Source organism: Hemibagrus wyckioides, linkage group LG24 (genome assembly GCF_019097595.1).
Source record: "Hemibagrus wyckioides isolate EC202008001 linkage group LG24, SWU_Hwy_1.0, whole genome shotgun sequence".
Classification (NCBI taxonomy): Eukaryota; Metazoa; Chordata; class Actinopteri; order Siluriformes; family Bagridae; genus Hemibagrus; species Hemibagrus wyckioides.
This window is the reverse complement of record NC_080733.1, coordinates 8,425,342-8,434,816: the sequence shown is the minus strand read 5'-3', so window position 1 is coordinate 8,434,816 and position 9,475 is coordinate 8,425,342.

The window sequence follows — 9,475 nt, the reverse complement described above, 5'->3', positions numbered from 1 at the left end:
CATGCAGTGAGAAATTACCTGATAGATGTTTAGTTAGTGTCTGGGTACTCTCTGGGTAGTGTCTGGTTAGTGTCTGGGTACTCTCTGGGTACTCTCTGGGTAGTGTCTGGTTAGTGTCTGGGTACTCTCTGGGTACTCTCTGGGTAGTGTCTGGTTAGTGTCTGGGTACTCTCTGGGTACTCTCTGGGTAGTGTCTGGTTAGCGTCTGGGTACTCTCTGGGTAGCGTCTGGTTAGCGTCTGGGTACTCTCTGGGTACTCTCTGGGTAGTGTCTGGTTAGTGTCTGGGTACTCTCTGGGTACTCTCTGGGTAGTGTCTGGTTAGTGTATGGGTACTCTCTAGTTAGTGTATGGGTACTCTCTGGTTAGTGTCTGGGTACTATCTGGTTAGTGTCTGGGTACTGTATGGTTAGTGTTTGGTTAGTGTCTGGGTACTGTATGGTTAGTGTTTGGTTAGTGTCTGGGTACTCTCTGGGTACTCTCTGGTTAGTGTTTGGTTAGTGTCTGGGTACTCTGGTTAGTGTTTGGTTAGTGTCTGGGTACTCTCTGGTTAGTGTTTGGTTAGTGTCTGGGTACTGTATGGTTAGTGTTTGGTTAGTGTCTGGGTACTGTATAGTTAGTGTTTGGTTAGTGTCTGGGTACTGTATGGTTAGTGTTTGGTTAGTGTCTGGGTACTGTATAGTTAGTGTCTGGGTACTCTCTGGGTACTCTCTGGTTAGTGTTTGGTTAGTGTCTGGGTACTCTCTGGTTAGTGTTTGGCTAGTGTCTGGGTACTGTATAGTTAGTGTCTGGGTACTCTCTGGGTACTCTCTGGGTAGTGTCTGGGTACTCTCTGGTTAGTGTATGGGTACTCTCTGGTTAGTGTATGGGTACTCTCTGGTTAGTGTCTGGTTAGTGTCTGGGTACTGTATGGTTAGTGTTTGGTTAGTGTCTGGGTACTGTATAGTTAGTGTCTGGGTACTCTCTGGGTACTCTCTGGTTAGTGTTTGGTTAGTGTCTGGGTACTCTGGTTAGTGTTTGGTTAGTGTCTGGGTACTCTCTGGTTAGTGTTTGGTTAGTGTCTGGGTACTCTCTGGTTAGTGTTTGGTTAGTGTCTGGGTACTCTCTGGTTAGTGTTTGGTTAGTGTCTGGGTACTCTCTGGTTAGTGTTTGGTTAGTGTCTGGGTACTCTCTGGTTAGTGTTTGGTTAGTGTCTGGGTACTGTATGGTTAGTGTCTGGGTACTCTCTGGTTAGTGTATGGGTACTATCTGGTTAGTGTCTGGTTAGTGTCTGGGTACTGTATGGTTAGTGTCTGGGTACTGTATGGTTAGTGTTTGGTTAGTGTCTGGGTACTGTATGGTTAGTGTTTGGTTAGTGTCTGGGTACTCTCTGGGTACTCTCTGGTTAGTGTTTGGTTAGTGTCTGGGTACTCTGGTTAGTGTTTGGTTAGTGTCTGGGTACTCTCTGGTTAGTGTCTGGGTACTGTCTGTTTAGTGTCTTGTTAGTGTCTGGGTACTCTCTGGTTAGTGTCTGGGTACTTTCTGGTTAGTGTTTGGTTAGTGTCTGGGTACTCTCTGGTTAGTGTTTGGTTAGTGTCTGGATAATGTCTGGTTAATATCTGGGTAGTTTGTTTGGTTAGTGTTTGTTTAGTGGCTGGTGTAGTTTGTTTTGGTTAGTGTTTGGTTAGTGTCTGGTTAGTGTCTGGTCAGTATTTGGTTAGTGTTTGGGTACTCTCTGGGTAGTGTCTGGGTAGTTTGTTTGGTTAGTGTCTGGGTACTCTCTGGTTAGTGTTTGGTTAGTGTCTGGGTACTCTCTGGTTAGTGTTTGGTTAGTGTCTGGGTACTCTCTGGTTAGTGTTTGGTTAGTGTCTGGGTAGTTTGTTTGTTTAGTGTTTGGTTAGTGTCTGGATAATGTCTGGTTAATGTCTGGGTAGTCTGTTTGGTTAGTGTTTGATTATTGTCTGGACAGTATTTGGTTAGTGTTTGATTATTGTCTGGACAGTATTTGGTTAGTGTTTGGTTATTGTCTGGTTTAGTGTCTGGATAATGTCTGGTTAATATCTGGGTAGTTTGTTTGGTTAGTGTTTGGTTATTGTTTGGTCAGTATTTGGTTAGTGTTTGTTTAGTGTCTGGTTTAGTGTCTGGATAATGTCTGGTTAATATCTGGGTAGTTTGTTTGGTTAGTGTTTGGTTATTGTCTGGTCAGTATTTGGTTAGTGTTTGTTTAGTGGCTGGTGTAGTTTGTTTTGGTTAGTGTTTGGTTAGTGTCTGGTTAGTGTCTGGTCAGTATTTGGTTAGTGTTTGGGTACTCTCTGGGTAGTGTCTGGGTAGTTTGTTTGGTTAGTGTCTGGGTACTCTCTGGTTAGTGTTTGGTTAGTGTCTGGGTACTCTCTGGTTAGTGTTTGGTTAGTGTCTGGGTACTCTCTGGTTAGTGTTTGGTTAGTGTCTGGTTACTCTCTGGTTAGTGTCTGGGTAGTTTGTTTGTTTAGTGTTTGGTTAGTGTCTGGATAATGTCTGGTTAATGTCTGGGTAGTCTGTTTGGTTAGTGTTTGGTTATTGTCTGGTCAGTATTTGGTTAGTGTTTGTTTAGTGTCTGGTTTAGTGTCTGGATAATGTCTGGTTAATATCTGGGTAGTTTGTTTGGTTAGTGTTTGGTTATTGTTTGGTCAGTATTTGGTTAGTGTTTGTTTAGTGTCTGGTGTAGTGTCTGGGTAGTGTTTGGTTAGTGTCTGGGTAGTTTGTTTTGGTTAGTGTTTGGTTATTGTCTGGTTTAGTGTCTGGATAATGTCTGGTTAATATCTGGGTAGTTTGTTTGGTTAGTGTTTGGTTATTGTCTGGTCAGTATTTGGTTAGTGTTTGTTTAGTGTCTGGTTTAGTGTCTGGATAATGTTTGGTTAATATCTGAGTAGTTTGTTTGGTTATTGTCTGGTCAGTATTTGGTTAGTGTTTGTTTAGTGTCTGGGTAGTCTCTGGTTAGTGTTTGGTTAGTGTCTGTTTAATGTCTGGGTAGGTTGTTTGCTTAGTGTTTGGTTAGTGTCTGTCTGATATCTGGTTAGTGTCTGGGTATTTTGTTTGGTTAGTGTCTAGTTAGTGTCTGGGTAGTTTGTTTGGTTAGTGTCTGGTCAGTATTTGGTTAGTGTTTGGTTAGTGTCTGGTTAATGTCTGGGTAGGTTGTTTGCTTAGTGTTTGGTTAGTGTCTGTCTGACATCTGGTTAGTGTCTGGGTATTTTGTTTGGTTAGTGTCTGGTTAGTGTCTGGGTAGTTTGTTTGGTTAGTGTCTGGTCAGTATTTGGTTAGTGTTTGGTTAGTGTCTGGTTTAGTGTCTGGGTAGTCTCTGGTTAGCGTTTGGTTAGTGTCTGGTCAGTGTCTGGTTTAGTGTCTGGGTAGTCTCTGGTTAACGTTTGGTTAGTGTCTGGTCAGTATTTGGTTAGTGTTTGGTTAGTGTCTGGTTTAGTGTCTGGGTAGTCTCTGGTTAGCGTTTGGTTAGTGTCTGGTCAGTGTCTGGTTTAGTGTCTGGGTAGTCTCTGGTTAACGTTTGGTTAGTGTCTGGTCAGTATTTGGTTAGTGTTTGGTTAGTGTCTGGTTTAGTGTCTGGGTAGTCTCCGGTTAGCGTTTGGTTAGTGTCTGGTCAGTATTTGGTTAGTGTTTGGTTAGTGTCTGGTTTAGTGTCTGGGTAGTCTCTGGTTAGTGTTAGTGTTTAGTATACCTTTATGTACTGTATATCTACCACAGCCACAGAGTTTCCCTTCACTCAGTTATGTTTAAATGAAACGTTTTCATATATATAATCACTTTTATTAACTCCTAGACATTTAATTCTGTACTGTTCCCATTTTAAATCAAATAAGCCAAATGTCTACCATGAGAGTTGTTTTTGGTGTAGGTGATAAAATTGGTTTATTGGAACAGAAACAGGATTTGAGTTTTAAAATGACAATAAATCCAAAACATGTTCAAGATTCTACTTAAAAAAACCACTCAGGGTAACACCACTGTTTGGCTAATTCTACCATGCATACAGACTTTATATCATGTTTATATTTTGATAACACATTTTTATTTCCATTGGGTCATCTTCACTCTTAATAACTATCATCATCCCTCCTACACACTGCATTGCCACACAGTCAGTACATTCAGTATCTTTACAAAGATAATCTATAGCCATGGTGTTTACTTACCTAAATGTTATACAGGCTCATGCATGTTATGTCATAGGTTTAACCTGAATGAGGAGCTGTTACCGTAAATGAGAAGGGATTGCAGTATCCATGGGAACGGCCAGTCAATGACAGCATGTTGAGCTGAGACTAGAGCACAACTCAGAGAGTATATGAAATGTGAAGATAGCACTCATGAAAGCTTTTGTGTGAGAGACCTTTTTTTTTTTTTTATTCGACAGATACAGAATGTAATCCATTAAGACAATGGTGGGGGGGCTTAGGCCCAGATCACTACCTGTGCTTGACTAATATAAGAAAATTTAGTAATGTGGCTGACTGAAAGGCTTTAGAGTTACTACAGAATAAGGGATTTTAGATGAATATAGATCAATTTGATGCATCAACAATTTACAAGTATGAATTATTAAGTGTGTGTGTGTGTGTAAAAGGGATGAAGGCCTGACAGTTACTGAGTGTGTGATGTGCTCCCTCAGGGTTGGTGGTGAGTGGATTCACAGTGGGATGGACCGAGCACCACCTGAGGCCTGTTCTCTGTAAAACACTGGAATGAATTAAATATATGACTAATTACAGTCTTTTTGTCCACCATATTTGCCGTCCTCCTCTTTAGAGTGAACTGAAGTCTGAGTTCATGTAATATGTGACGTGATAACATCATAATGACCAATATTGATGATTATTTATTTTAATGCTGAACAGCAGTGCATGAGTGAGCAAGCCTAAAAGGGATCTTCCACAAAAAAATAAATTAATTAAAGACAGCAACAAGCCCTAGCATGTGCCACTCTAATTATGATGCCTTTTTGATGTGTGTCATTTCAGTATATTAGAGGCTTGGAGAAGAAACAAAAATCAAGCAGATGGAAAATAACAGAAAACACGCATGTGAGGCTTTGTGCAGTGCCAGTCGCTGTAGGTGAAAAATCACTGACTCTGTGCAGCTGAGAATGTCAGACACACACCTCAGCTAAAGACAAGGTAAAAGTGGGGGGGGGCATGACATGCAGAGACTTGCAGTGAGTGTTAAGGAGAACAATGCAGAAAGTGCATACCACAGACTCAACCCCCAGCACACAAGTGTGTCAAAAAGAAGTCTGATCATCGAGAGAGCGATTGAGTAAGCTGCTGTTTGACAGAGTTTATAGAGTTCATAGAGATGTATACCTCAGCAGGGTGCATATGATGCATGTCATGCGTTCTCTGTATCATTTTGCTTAAACAGCACAGAAAAATCAGGACGGTTTGTCTTTAGTCAGCTCTGACCGTTATATAGTATTTCACAAGCACATTTGACTCATGACACAAAATGTAAGCTAAGAAAGGATATTTAAAAAATTTACAGGAAGGAAAATTTGCTGATGAAACCTTTGACTTTTCCGCCTGCGTCAGCCTGGATTATGATTCAACATTTCCTTCATCTGTCCACTCTACAATTTTGCACCCTTTGGGAAAAGAATAAAAAAAAAAATATGGATATTTAAAATGAAAACCATACACTAAGTAATACTTTTCATCTGAAGATACTGTATAGATACTGTATATCTATATAGATACTGTATAATAAGAAGACATGATCTACTTCATATAGTTAAGGACTGGGATTTAGTTCTTTTCTTTTGCATGAATCTTAATCACAAGTCAATTATTTTTTAGATTCCTTTTTCCACCCCAGAGCACAGTAGAGAGGCATCACAGACAATCTGAGATTCGGTATCTGATTATAAACCTAACTGACGGATCTAAACAGAGTATTTTTTTTTACCGCCAATGTTTATTGTATGATTTATTTTCTTTGTTAATCCATTTACTTGCTTGTTTGTTATTTTTTATTTCAGCAAACTAAAAATTTTATTGTCCAAAGACCTATGATAAAGTTTGAAATGATTAACAGCTAAATGCTGACTAATATCATTTCTGAAAGCTAAGAGCTGTCTGAACATTTCGAACACTTATTCAGGACAGTTATGTAAGAAAACATTTTGGTAAACAGGAAAACAGTTTCTCTTATTAATATTCCTGCAAGACTGCAATAGCAGACACCTGTTTAAAACATTAGCCCGCTTTGTTCTCAGCCTCTTACGTTCAGAGGCTCAGAGGAGTAATCACTGTAATAAAACACAGGCTTATTTACTTCTAAAGCCAGATCTTTGATAGTAAGGGTGATATGAGGGAGAGAGTTGTTTATGAAGAGGAACATCTGCTCTGTGGGATGTTTCAGTTTGATATATACACTGTTACAGCAGGAATACTGCACCATGTAATTGTCACTTCTGACTAATAATGAGGGAATGTTTGATGTAAAGAGTTCATTCTGCAAAACACGGAAGAAGAGTAAGTGTTTTTCCGGGATGATACACTCCATGTGGACTGATGAGCTCTGCTGTGTGTCACAGGCTGCTGTGGTCTGATGGAGGAGAAAGAAAGAACTCGATTGTTCAAGAATGTGTTGATGTCCGGTGCATTACTTCTAATCTCATGGCTTTAAACTAATTACCTCTTCTCTCTCTCGCGCTCTCTTTCTCTCTCTCTCACACTTTTTTACGTCACATGGCTTCTTTCTTCTCCTTTTTTTTCTAGAGCTGGAAGGTCAGCCCCCTGATTCATTCCTGGCCTCAGTGCACACTAGTGAAATCTATATAACAGGATCATATTTTCTTCTTTCCTTGACTCATCCTTGAGCCATTCAATATGTAGTTTCTGAATCACTGAATCATATCTTTGTGACTGTTGGATTGGAATAAAGAGGAGGGAGTGTGTGAAGATTAACCTCAGCCTACACATTCAGACAGACAGTTGATGCACAGTTACCATAAATGTGCCAGTGTAGGTGTTAGAACAAAGCTGCAGTGTGGGCTCTCGTGCTTCCCAGAGGATCTGTGATGTCAGAACATGGAGATGGTGTGTAGATTTGACAAATTGCTGAATCAAATTTATAATACAACACTCTCAGTACACGTTTTATGAAGGTAAATTAAAACGTTATATAATTAGTACAAGCCAGTCTACTGTCGTGGGTAAAAGTAACTGACACTCAGCATTTCCGTTAGCTATGCTTAACTAGACTAGCTTTCACATTAATTAGCTTTTGTTGTGCCTTTCAAAGTTGTTTTGAAGCTCCAAATTGTCTCTAGAGTTTCTTCACCATCGTTTCAAAAACATTCCAGTAGGTGGATTGGCATGTGCAGGTTTCTTCTTCCCAGTTAGCAATTTAGGTAGCTCTTTCACCTCAAGGTTTAATATGTTGTGCGTTCTGAGATGCTATTCTGCTCACCACATTTGTACAGTGTGTTTATCTGGGTTACTGTAGCCTTTCTGTCAGCTTCACCCAGCCTGTCCATTCTCTATTCGCCTCTCAAGATGTTTCCATTCACATAACTGCTGCTTACTAGATATTATTTCTTAATTGCACTGTTCTGAGTAAACTCTTGACTCTTGTGTGTGAAAATCTCAGTAGATCAGCAGAAATATTCAAACCAGCACGTTTCACATGCCACGGTCAAAATCACCACATTTTTCCCCATTCTGATGGTTGGATATGAACATTACCTGAAGCTGCTGGTGCGTATCTACATGGTTTTATGCCTTGCACTGCTGCTACATGATTGGCTGATTAGATAAGTGCATGAATGTGTAGATGTACAGGTGCTCCTATTCAAGTGCTCAGTGAGGGTATTTAGTTAGTAGTTGGGTGAATAACAGCATAGATGACACAAACTGAAACGGTCAGTGTGTGAAACAGTGCAGCCAGAAAATGAATTTTTGTACGGTCAGTTTACTGACGTCCGTCATTCACCATATCTGACCATGAAAAGAGTAACTGAATGTGAAATAATTTGCCAAACAATGTATTATGCTTGTACCTGTATGAACCCTTGACATAGCCCCTATCTGCTGATGTGTATCGCAGGCTGATGAAAGTTAGAGGCAGATTGTTCTATAATAAGTTAAAATCTCTTTCCCGCTTCTGTGCCATGATAACTGGATTTATTCTCTCTTTTTTTTTATTAGAAATGTGTCCTACCTTGCTTAACATGTGAAACAAACTAACATACATTTAAGCAAATATATCATTACCGTTGGTCAAATAAAACAGGAGAAAACAGGAGGGATAAAAAGACCGCTGGAGGGTAGATCAAAAAATAAATTCCTTCTTTTTATTACACCATCCTCTATAGGATGGTGTAATAAAAAGATTATTTTGTTTACTCTGCCTGTAAGCAAGTAACAGATCACAGCACGTCACTTCGTGTTGAAATAACCATTGCCTCATGGAAAGAGGGGCGTGTTGTAATCTATTTACTTACCTGCTTCCAGACTTTTAAAAAAAAACTGTTAAACACACTGAACTTACTGATTATTCATCTAAAAGCTCAGTAACTACTATACAATATTCAGCTACAAATAAGACCAAAAACAAGTAGGAGAGATGACTGTAAAAGTCTGTACCTGTAAGGTGTTTAAATTATGCCAATCTTCAGGACATATTTAATATTTGTTTACACTTTAATTCATTATCTATTCTACATACTAATAAGTCCTTGTCAAACATTTTTGCTTGACAAGATGTTTCCTTTTCAAGATTTGTAGTCATGTTTCTTTACTTAAATTTTTGGCCCACTGATTTGTTGACCATGGCACTGCTCTGGGGAAACATCTCTGTCACTACATGCCCTCTGTGTCTTTCTAACAATCAGTTCAGGAGATTTCACCATATCACTATTTCCAGGTTTCCTTAAAAGACCTTTAGGGTTTAAAGCAATATTTGAGATATTGCACAATCCTGATACACTTCACCCACTGGGTCCTCTCATCCTCCCTGTTCACCAAATCTCTCATATATTCTCAGTATATTCTGAATATTCCCAATATTCTCATGCTTATAAATCTGTCTACTTTCATCACATTCAGTTTACCTTAGCATTCTGTGACTGTAATTAGCATCATTTCTCTGTCTGGTGACACTCATGGAGGTTTAACAATTACAACAAGCAAGGGAAACTTACAGCTATCCGTTTAACATCATCCATCGTAAACAGACTTACATGATAGAAAAATGTTTCCGAGCTGAAAATCTGGAAATATTTATCATTTTAAGATGGGGTTGTAATTATATATAAGTGATCCTACATGCCATTATATTGTCCACATGTGTGTGGGTGACAATAAAGTCTAATGATAATTATTTCCAGTTACATTAGTTTCTTTTTTTTAAAGTACAGATCTAACCAGTTAGCATGTCCTTGCTATATTTGGGATAATGGTACATGTGTAAATACTTCAACGTGGTACAAGGTGCAGGTTCAAAGGTGAAGGT